The sequence below is a fragment of the Haliotis cracherodii genome, unplaced genomic scaffold (genome assembly GCF_022045235.1).
Source record: "Haliotis cracherodii isolate W230 unplaced genomic scaffold, xgHalCrac1.p SCAF_5, whole genome shotgun sequence".
Classification (NCBI taxonomy): Eukaryota; Metazoa; Mollusca; class Gastropoda; order Lepetellida; family Haliotidae; genus Haliotis; species Haliotis cracherodii.
The window spans coordinates 34,231,437-34,243,739 of record NW_027266308.1 but is presented as its reverse complement, the minus strand read 5'-3'; positions in this window follow the sequence as shown (position 1 = coordinate 34,243,739).

The window sequence follows — 12,303 nt, the reverse complement described above, 5'->3', positions numbered from 1 at the left end:
TGTATTATTGGAGGTATAAACGAAAAAAAACCGGTTCGTATACTACAGTGTGCTCATTGATATTTACGTTTATACCTCCATAAACGCAAAAAAAACATGTTGAGGTCAATTCCTATAAATAAATACGTCAACAATAATAACTTCACAGACTGCAAACTGTAGGCAAATGAAGGAAATCAGTGACATCGGTCAGCGCATAATTCCAACGCAAGCCACGCCCAATCTATTATCACCCAATCAGCAAACCGTAGTCCATTAGTGGGTGTGGTCCATCTCTTATCGGCTTATGGGAACATAAACGCAAATTTTTTGTTTGATTAGCTAATCAACGAAATAACTTGCAATTTATATGTGAATATATGAACGTCCGATTATGAACGATTATCGTGATCAGTGATAAACCTATAGTCAGTATCTCTGAAACCATTTAGCTGGATAATCTGACGAGGTGAATACCGGGGTTAAGGACTGTAAATTCCGGTCCAGACCCTTCCCACCTTAGGAGGATTTCATATACTACCTTTCATTTAAAAGTTGCCATGAAATTATTAGTATTTCTCCCTAAATAAAACCACGAGAGAAGTTATACACACACGATACCGGTTGTCAATTATTGTATTGCAGTTGACTGATGCTCCCTGTAGATAAATACAAACGAGAAGCTACCTCTTAGTGTATATCACCTACATATACCCACATGTTCTCTCGTATATAGATAAGTTTATTATATCTATCTAGAATATTCATTGCAGTGTCAATACATTTGCAAATAATTCATTACCAGATGTCAATATTAGTAAATGTAACATGTCATCATTGTGGGACACATCAATGTTGGAATATCATTACTATATAATTGCGCCGTATTATGATAATCATATATTTCCCATGTAGTATTTGTAATAGGAATCTAATCTATTTCAACTATTTACATGCAAAACTGATTGTGTATTGATATAGATACGCTTATAGAAAAGTACAACAAATTATAATTTTTCCACTAATGTATGTTAATTATACATGGGAACGTGTACAGTTACATTTGTAGCATCAGTGGGTACGACTGGTATAATCAAACACAGAATCAAGTTCAAAATATTTATTTCATTTTAATCTATTATGAATTAGACTTGCAAAGTAAGTAAGATGATAATAAGCTGTGGGCCAGCTGTTAGCCTACACAATAACACAAGATCGTGTCACCATTTATACAGCGCACTTTATTACCCACGGATTGACAGTATATGAGATTGAATGACAAGCGAGTAATTACGGGAGATTTGCCTCTAATTGTTTTCTGTTAACTGACGTCATTTGAGCATGGCCAGTGTATATTTTGCTAAGTCACCAGCTACAAAGTCAAACCACTGCAAGCGACATCACGATTAACGGTTATTTCGAAGAGCACTTGAAGTGGCTCCAGTGCAGAAACATAAACCTTATTGCAGTGTTAGAATCAATGGCTTTCAACACGCGAGAGCGGTGAGGGTTGTAAAAAACTTTTACTGAAGATTTTGAACAATTCTGTTCCCTTCCATAGAAAACTAGCCTGCCCCTTCTTTACACCCTGATGAATACAGCATGATCATTCACCACACCCACAGACAGCTAACCTGACCCTCCAAACGCTCTTAGCATGCCATTTTGCGACATCCAACGGTAACTAACCACTCATCATGCTCATGCTCCTGGCCCTTTAAGATAGACAATTAACCTTCCCTTTACTATTATTCACATCACACACACACACACACACGCACGCACGCACGCACGCACGCACGCACACACACACATAAACACCACATATACACACGCATACACACACAAACTCGCGAAAGCGCACACATACACACGTACTTACATACACACATACATACTCATACAAACACACACTCTTACACACATACACACTCACATACACACACCTACCTACACACACATACATACATATATGCATACACATATGCACTCACGTACACACACACACACACTCATACACATACACATGCACATACAGGCTCACCCCCACACACACGCATACATACACAAAAATATACACACATACACAGACACTCATACATACACATTCATACTCATACACACACATACACACACTCTTACACATACACACACACATCATACACAGTCATGGACACTCATACACACACGTACACATACATACACAGATATATATACAATCACATAAACACACACACTCACACACACACACACACACACACACACACACTCATACACACGCATACACGTACACATAAACATACACACTCACATACACACACATTCATTCATAGACGCACACGCACATACACGCACACACTGATACACGCACACTCACATACACACTACACACGTACACATACAAACATATACATGGTCATACGTTCATATACACACATACACTCACACGCACACACACGCGAACACGCACACGCACCACACGCACCCCGAAATATAGCAGTAATACTATACAGACAATCGACAACTCACCTCCCTAGCAGTTATAACTTACAGATAGACAATCGACAACTCACCTCCCTAGCAGTTATAACTTACAGACAGACAATTTACAACTCACCTCCCTAGCAGTTATAACTTACAGACAGACAATCTACAACTCACCTCCCTAGCAGTTATAACTTACAGACAGACAATCTACAATTCACCTCCCTAGCAGTTATAACTTACGGACAGACAATTTACAACTCACCTCCCTAGCAGTTATAACTTACAGACAGACAATCTACAACTCACCTCCCTAGCAGTTATAACTTACAGATAGACAATCTACAACTCACCTCCCTAGCAGTTATAACTTACAGACAGACAATCTACAATTCACCTCCCTAGCAGTTATAACTTACAGACAGACAATCTACAACTCACCTCCCTAGCAGTTATAACTTACAGATAGACAATCTACAACTCACCTCCCTAGCAGTAAAAACTTACAGATAGACAATTTACAACTCACCTCCCTAGCAGTTATAACTTACAGATAGACAATTTACAACTCACCTCCCTAGCAGTAAAAACTTACAGACAGACAATCTACAACTCACCTCCCTAGCAGTTATAACTTACAGACAGACATTCATTCCATTTTCGCGAACACCTGGTGTCATCACTGATTTTCAGTGGTCCATTCATATTATTTCCCACAGCTATTTTGCTCCTTTTCGCCAAATGGAATCTGTTTCGGCAGAATATCTTGGCTGGTTGTCTTGCATTGACATTCTATATTTAGCTAAGGTTAGGGTAGGTGCTCTGGGGCGCCAACGCTACAACCATTAGCACCATGTGAAGACGTGTCACGTGGTGCTTATTGTGTATATCTACTTGTATAAAGCAAACTTGCATATACCGCAAGCCATTGACTCTACAGTTGGCAGATCGTACCGATAACCGTTCATCGACCCCTTACATTTGGGAATATGCACGTAGTTACAACAAACATTACATACGTATAGGGAATAATGCAGCCAACGCGTTGTTAGGAGTACGTAGCTTCTGTTAGGTGTACTACCTTGCAGAGTTCCATTCAAACTTAAATAAGACAATACTGAACTATAGATATTCAAAAAACGTTTTCAGCGAGTCTATTCATTACTATGTGATTATAACGCCAGCCTGTACGTTTCCCACATCTGTGCACATGTCATACAATGAACTGACAACTGTACCTATAACCACCGTGCCATGCGGGGGGAAACTCCACTTTGCCATTTTCTTTCTTTTGTTTACCAACATATCCGTTTGGTAAAAAGTCTGATTTCAAATGTCAGATAAAATTGAAATGAGAACGACGGTGACATTTTGTGTTGCATTGACACAACAAATAACGCTAAAACGTTGTGGTGTCTAGTACGACCACGCGGAAACCAGGCTAATTATACTACTGAGGACTTGGGAGTCAGGCTTTTATCATAAACATTTTACTAATAAACACACTAGGCCGCCATATGTAATTCCACTAAATTGGAGCTGATTACGGAAATCTGCCATTATGGGGTCAGTTCGGGATCAGACCAACATGGATGATGATATGGTATTTACACAATGAAAAGCGCTGTAAATATATGCGCCAGTCCTTTCACCGTCCAACCAATCGTTACACAAGATGTTTATAAGTACATAATTTGGTAATTGTCGGTAAGCCGACCTGTAGGGGAACGAGCAGATGTTCGTTCCTGTCAGTGATTATACAGTAATTATCTATGGGTCGACCATCAGTAACTGGCCCTCGAGTGCGCATCATCGTACAGGCATAAATCAAACAAAATATACCGGTAATTTCGTGAGGGTTGATGGTACTGTCAGTTGCTAGGTGGAGAAGGGTTGATGGTACTGTCAGTTCTTGGGCGGAGAAGGGTTGATGGTACTGTCAGTTCTTGGGTGGGGAAGGGTTGATGGTACTGTCAGTTGCTGGTTGGAGAAGGGTTGATGGTACTGTCAGTTGCTGGGTGGAGAAGGGATGATGGTACTGTCAGTTGCTGGGTGGAGAAGGGTTGATGGTACTGTCAGTTGCTGGGTGGAGAAGGGTTGATGGTACTGTCAGTTCTTGGTTGGAGAAGGGTTGATGGTACTGTCAGTTGTTGGGTGGGGAAGGGTTGATGGTACTGTCAGTTCTTGGGTGGAGAAGGGTTGATGATACTGTCAGTTGCTTGGTGGAGAAGGGTTGATGGTACTGTCAGTTGCTTGGTGGAGAAGGGTTGATGGTACTGTCAGTTCTTGGGTGGAGAAGGGTTGAAGGTACTGTCAGGTCTTGGGTGGAAAAGGGTTGATGGTACGTCAGTTCTTGGGTGGAAAAGGGTTGATGGTACTGTCAGTTGTTGGATGGGGAAGGGTTGATGGTACTGTCAGTTGTTGGGTGGAGAAGGGTTGATGATACTGTCAGTTGCTGGGTGGAGAAGAGTTGATGATACTGTCAGTTGCTGAGTGGAGAAGGGTTGATGATACTGTCAGTTGCTGGGTGGAGAAGGGTTGATGATACTGTCAGTTGCTGGGTGGAGAAGGGTTGATGATACTGTCAGTTGCTGGGTGGAGAAGGGTTGATGATACTGTCAGTTGCTGGGTGGAGAAGGGTTGATGATACTGTCAGTTGTTGGGTGGAGAAGGGTTGATGATACATGATACTGTCAGTTGCTGGGTGGGGAAGGGCTGATGGTACTGTCAGTTCTTGGGTGGGGAAGGGTTGATGGTACTGTCAGTTCTTGGGTGGGGAAGGGTTGATGGTACTGTCAGTTCTTGGGTGGGGAAGGGTTGATGGTACTGTCAGTTGCTGGGTGGAGAAGGGTTGATGGTACTGTCAGTTGTTGGTTGGGGAAGGGTTGATGGCACTGTTAGTTGCTGGGTGGGGAAGGGTTGATGGTACTGTCAGTTGCTTGGTGGAGAAGGGTTGATGGTACTGTCAGTTGCTGGGTGGAGAAAGGTTGATGGCACTGTCAGTTCTTGGGTGGAGAAGAGTTGATGATACTGTCAGTTCTTGGGTGGGGAAGGGTTGATGGTACTGTCAGTTCTTGGGTGGGGAAGGGTTGATGGTACTGTCAGTTGCTGGGTGGAGTAGGATTGATGGTACTGTCAGTTGCTGGGTGGAGAAGGGTTGATGATACTGTCAGTTGTTAGGTGGAGAAGGGTTGATGGTACTTTCAGTTCTTGGGTGGGGAAGGGTTAATGGTACTGTCAGTTGCTGGGTGGAGAAAGGTTGATGATACTGTCAGTTGCTGGGTGGAGAAGAGTTGATGATACTGTCAGTTGCTGAGTGGAGAAGGGTTGATGATACTGTCAGTTGCTGGGTGGAGAAGGGTTGATGATACTGTCAGTTGCTGGGTGGAGAAGAGTTGATGATACTGTCAGTTGCTGGGTGGAGAAGGGTTGATGATACTGTCAGTTGTTGGGTGGAGAAGGGTTAATGATACATGATACTGTCAGTTGCTGGGTGGGGAATGGTTGATGGTACTGTCAGTTGCTGGGTGGGGAAGGGCTGATGGTACTGTCAGTTCTTGGGTGGGGAAGGGTTGATGGTACTGTCAGTTGCTGGGTGGAGAAGGGTTGATGGTACTGTCAGTTGTTGGGTGGAGAAGGGTTGATGATACATGATACTGTCAGTTGCTGGGTGGGGAAGGGTTGATGGTACTGTCAGTTGTTGGTTGGGGAAGGGCTGATGGTACTTTCAGTTGCTGGGTGGAGAAGGGTTGACGGTACTGTCAGTTGCTGGGTGGAGAAGGGTTGATGATACTGTCAGTTGTTGGGTGGACAGGGGTTGATGGCACTGTCAGTTGTTAGGTGTAGAGGGGTTGATGGCACTGTCAGTTGTGAGGTGGAGAAGGGTTGATGGTACTGTCAGTTCTTGGGTGGGGAAGGGTTGATGTAACTGTCAGTTGTTGGGTGGGGAACGGCTGATGGTACTGTCAGTTGCTGGGTGGAGAAGGGTTGATGCCACTGTCAGTTGTTAGGGGGAGAAGGGTTGATGGCACTGTCAGTTGTTGGGTGGCGAAGGGTTGATGGTACTGTCAGTTGCTTGGTGGAGTAGGGTTGATGATACTGTCGGTTGCTGGGTGGAGAAGGTTTGATGATACTGTCAGTTGCTTGGTGGAGAAGGGTTGATGTAACTGTCTGTTGCTGGGTGGAGAAGGGTTGATGGTACTGTCAGTTGCTGGGTGGAGAAGGGTTGATGATACTGTCAGTTGGTGGGTGGAGAAGGGTTGATGGTACTGTCAGTTGCTGGGTGGAGAAGGGTTGATGATACTGTCAGTTGCTGGGTGGAGAAGGGTTGATGGTACTGTCAGTTACTGGGTGGAGAAGGGTTGATGGCACTGTCAGTTGCTGGGTGGAGAAGGGTTGATGGTATTGTCGGTTGCTAAATGGAGAAGGGTTGATGGTACTGTCAGTTGCTGGGTGGAGAAGGGTTGATTGCACTGTCATTTACTAAATGGAGAAGGGTTGATGGTACTGACGGTTGCTGGGTGGAGAAGATAGAATGGTTGATTGCACTGTTAGTTGCTAGGTGGAGAAGGGTTGATGGTACTGACAGATGCTGGCTGGAGAAGATAGAAGGGTTGGCGGCACTGTCAGTTCTTAGGTGGAGACGGTAGAAAGGATGACGGGTTGGGTTGAGAAAGAGGGGAATATGTACAGTTGTTTTTGAAATTTTATAGAAAACATGGTAGCATTGTAGTCACTGATGTTGTTTAGTGATGCGTGTTAATATTCATTGTATCATAAACAACATTACAAAATTGTTAATGTGTCATTTTGAAATTGTCCTTTTTTCAAACATGTTATTGATGATAACTTCAACATCGATATCTATAAAAAAAAGGTTGCAATTAGTAGTAAAATGATACATTTAATAACCTCCTGTTTGAAATATTAGTCAACATTAGAGATGTGTTTAAGATGCATGACACAATGAAATGTCGCCGTTTTCCCAGCTAATTACACGAGCCGCTGCTCACTGCCGTGCTGCCGTCACAGTCGTCTTCCCACGCTCTCATACACTCCCACATTAGCCACGTGACTACATGAACACAAATTCTAACACTTAAAAAACATACAGACAAAAGTCCTTGTTGGCAGTTCACATCGACTAAAACACTGTTGTCCCATCGTTTGATGTACGAGAACATTAGCTGGTAAATGTCAATTCAATTTCACACCTCCCACCAGTCCCACTGACTATTAGATAGCATCAATATTTATACACCACTATTTATACTCGCCGTTTCCAACCAAGCATCCCCGGGGCATCGTGGGTCCTGTCGTAGGGAAAGTCGGGAGGGCAGGAATAGTTGGCGAATCCAAACCAAATTATGCAAGAACAAGTCCAATCCAATGACCTACACACAGTTTACCCGACTATGTTTTTGTTTGGGTGTTTATTGTTTTTCCCGATCACAATACTGTTTCGGCAATGTGGTGTTACTCTTGTGTTGTTTGTTGTTTAACGCTGCAATATTTCAGCCATATGACGGCGGTCTGTAAATAATCGAGTCTGGACCAGACAATCCAGTGATTAATATCATGAGCATCGATCTACACAATTGGGATACGATGACATGCATCAACCAAATCATGACCACCCGATCCCGTTAGTCGCCTCTTACGACAAGCATAGTCGCCTTTTATAGCAAACATGGGTTGCTGAAGACCTATTCTACCCCGGGTCTTCACGTGTCCCGTGATACAATGGGCTGATGACTGTGTGCTGTGTGGGCCTGGGGAACCTCACATGATGCAGGAGCCGCGCCCAATGCACAACATATGCAATACTAACCATTCACTTGATGTTGCATTTGTCACTTCATTGCCCATTTCAAAGGGTACATTAATACAGACCGACCAGGAAAGAGTGGAATGTACGAATATGTCGTAAAATTGTTGATCCACTGAAACGAAATAAGAGGGTTATTTAACATTATCAGGGTTACACGATAACATTATATTTATTTGTTAGTTTGGTATCACTTAATTGGGAAGTGTTGTATTTATTTATACTGTAAACGACATGACGCATTAGTCAGACACTTGTTTAAAAAAACTTTGCTTGTTGAGAAATTACATTGTTTGCCGACAAAAAATGCTGACTCTAGGGGACACTAATGCCGCTGACACTCTGGAACACTAATGCCGCTGACACTTGGGGACACTAATTCCGCTGACACTCGGGGACACTAATGCCACTGACACTCGGGGACACTAATGCCACTGACACCCGGGGACACTAATGCCGCTGACACTCGGGGACACTAATGCCGCTGACATTCGGGGGCACTAATGCCGCTGACATTCGGGGACACTAATGCCGCTGACACTTGGGGACACTAATGCCGCTGACACTCGGGGACACTAATGCCGCTGACATTCGGGGACACTAATGCCGCTGACACTTGGGGACACTAATTCCGCTGACACTCGGGGACACTAATGCCACTGACACCCGGGGACACTTATGCCGCTGACATTCGGGGACACTAATGCCACTGACACTTGGGGACACTAATTCCGCTGACCCTCGGGGACACTAATGCCACTGACACTCGGGGACACTTATGCCGCTGACACTTGGGGACACTTATGCCGCTGACATTCAGGGACACTAAAGCCGCTGACATTCGGGAACACTAATTCCGCTGACACTCGGGGACACTTATGCCGCTGACACTCGGGGACACTAATGCCGCTGACACTTGGGGACACTAATTCCGCTGACACTCGGGGACACTTCTGCCGCTGACACTCGGGGACACTTATGCCACTGACACTCGGGGACACTAATGCCGCTGACATTCGGGGACACTAATGCCACTGACACCTGGGGACACTAATGCCGCTGACACTTGGGGACACTAATTCCGCTGACACTCGTGGCCACTAAATCCGCTGACACTCGGGGACACTTCTGCCGCTGACACTCTGGGACACTAATTCCGCTGACGCTCCGGGACACTTATTCCGCTGACACTCGGGAACACAAATTCCGCTGACACTCTGGAACACAAATTCCGCTGACAGTAGGTGACACTAATTCCACTGACAATAGGGAAAACTCATTCCGTTGACACTAGAGGACACTAATTCCGTTGACACTAGCGTGCACTAATTCCTCTGACACTAGAGGACACTAATTCCACTGACACTAGCGTACACTAATTCCTTTGACACGAGAGGACACTAATTCCACTGACACTAGCGTACACTAATTTAGTTGACACTAGAGAACGCTAATTCCACTGACAGTAGGGAACACTAATTCCGCTGACGCAAAGGGACATGAATTCCGCTGACACTAGAGGACACTTATGCCCCTGACACTAGGTAACACTAATTGCGCTGACAACAACAATTTACGACACTTTGACAAATACCCACAAAAGTTGCATTTCCATATGGGGCGGGTGACGTTTCCATATGCTGGGATTTCTTTGTAAATAGAGCTAATATTATGTATTACCCGCAGTATATATAACACATGCTCATGTTACGGTAAGAAGCGGTCATAACACAACACAGTGCGGTCTGATTGGTATTGGTGTAGCCACGCCCACTTACCATCAACACTCCTGGCAGTATGGTATTATATAGTGGGCGACCTCGCCCTACTGCAGCAATACAGGTGTCGCTCTAGAACATCACATATATACTTATTATACTTGATCATGTGTTTGTGGCAAAAGAGCAATGGAGAATCGTTAATTGACTTCAATAATCCACACTGTATACTGATTCCCGATAATAAAACCTGCCTGCTGAGCACTGACAAATAATGCATGCTAAATGACAATAGCCAATGCAAATGAGACACGTGTTTATGCCAATAATTTGTTTTATTGCCAGCAGTGAATTTATAGTAGCAAATTAACAAGCATTTGAGTGAGATCTATTATGTCGCTTCCAGTCCGATCGGCGGCCGCGATGAGGGTCGGGGGTTGAGATTGTTAATAGGGACTGCCCGTTGTCTCAATATGGCCTTGCAGGTGCGGGCTCTCTCTCCCTCTCTCCCTCTCACATTCGCAGTGTACAACCACACATATTATAATAATCAAATATAATTTGCCAACAACTCATATCAAATTGCTATCAAACGTATATAAATGCTTTGATATAGAGCTCCAAACTGGACCGGTAATTTTGCTATTATTTTCAAAGGTTAAATTGATTACAGTCCATATAGAACCACTACAATGAAATTGATCATATAATCGATGGATGCGTTGACAGTAAAACAGCTTCACAGAATCTATCTGTCTGTCTGTTCGTGTGTCTATCTGTTTGTCTGTGTATTTCTCGCCTCTTGTGTCCATCTGTGTGTCTCTGTGTTTCTCGCTTCGTGTCCCCATCTGTGTGTCTGTGTATTTCTCGCTTCGGGTGTTCGTCTGTGTGTCTGTGTATTCCTCTGTTCGTGTGTCAGTCTGTATGTCTGTGTATTCCTCTAATCGTGTGTCTATCTGTGTGTCTGTGCATTCCTCTGTTCGTGTGTCCATCTGTGTGTCTGTGCATTCCTCGCTTCATGTGTCCATCTGTGTGTCTGTGTACTCCTCTATTCGTGTGTCCATCTGTGCGTCTGTGTATTCCTCTGTTCGTGTGTCCATCTGTGTGTCTGTGTATTCCTCTGTTCGTGTGTCCATCTGTGTGTCTGTTTATTCCTCTGTTCGTGTGTCCATCTGTGTGTCTGTGTATTCCTCTGTTCGTGTGTCTATCTGTGTGTCTGTGTATTCCTCTGTTCGTGTGTCTATCTGTGTGTCTGTTTATTCCTCTGTTCGTGTGTCTATCTGTGTGTCTGTTTATTCCTCTGTTCGTGTGTCCATATGTGTGTCTGTGTATTCCTCGATTCGTGTGTCCATCTGTGTGTCTGTGCATTCCTCGCTCCATGTGTCCATCTGTGTGTCTGTATATTCCTCTGTTCGTGTGTCCATCTGTGTGTCTGTTTATTCCTCTGTTCGTGTGTCCATCTGTGTGTCTGTGTATTCCTCTGTTCGTGTGTCAATCAGTATGTCTGTGTATTCCTCTGTTCGTGTGTCCATCTGTATGTCTGTGCATTCCTCGCTCCATGTGTCCATCTGTGTGTCTGTGTATTCCTCTGTTCGTGTGTCTATCTGTGTGTCTGTGTATTCCTCTGTTCGTGTGTCCATCTATATGTCTGCGTACTCCTTGCTTCGTGTGTCCATCTGTGTGTCTATTTATTCCTCTGTTCGTGTGCCCATCTGTGTGTCTGTGCATTCCTCTGTTCATGTGTCCATCTGTGTGTCTGTGCATTCCTCGCTTCATGTGTCCATCTGTGTGTCTGTGCATTCCTCTGTTCGTGTGTCCATCTGTGTGCATGTGTACTCCTCTATTCGTGTGTCCATCTGTGTGTCTGTGCATTCCTCGCTTCATGTGTCTATCTGTGTGTCTGTGCATTCCTCTGTTCGTGTGTCCATCTGTGTGTATGTGTATTCCTCTTCGTGTGTCCACCAGTGTCTCTGTGTATTCCTCTGTTCGTGTGTCAATTTGTGTGTCTGTGTATTCCTCTGTTCGTGTGTCCATCTGTGTGTCTGTGTATTCCTCTGTTCGTGTGTCCACCTGTGTGTCTGTGTATTCCTCTGTTCGTGTGTCCATCTGTGTGTGTATTCCTCGCTTCGTGTGTCCATATGTGTGTCTGTGTATTCCTCGATTCGTGTGTCCATCTGTGTGTCTGTGTACTCCTCTGTTCGTGTGTCAGTCTGTATGTCTGTGCATTCCTCTGTTCGTGTGTCCATCTGTGTCTGTTTATTCCTCTGATCGTGTGTCCATCTGTGTGTCTGTGTA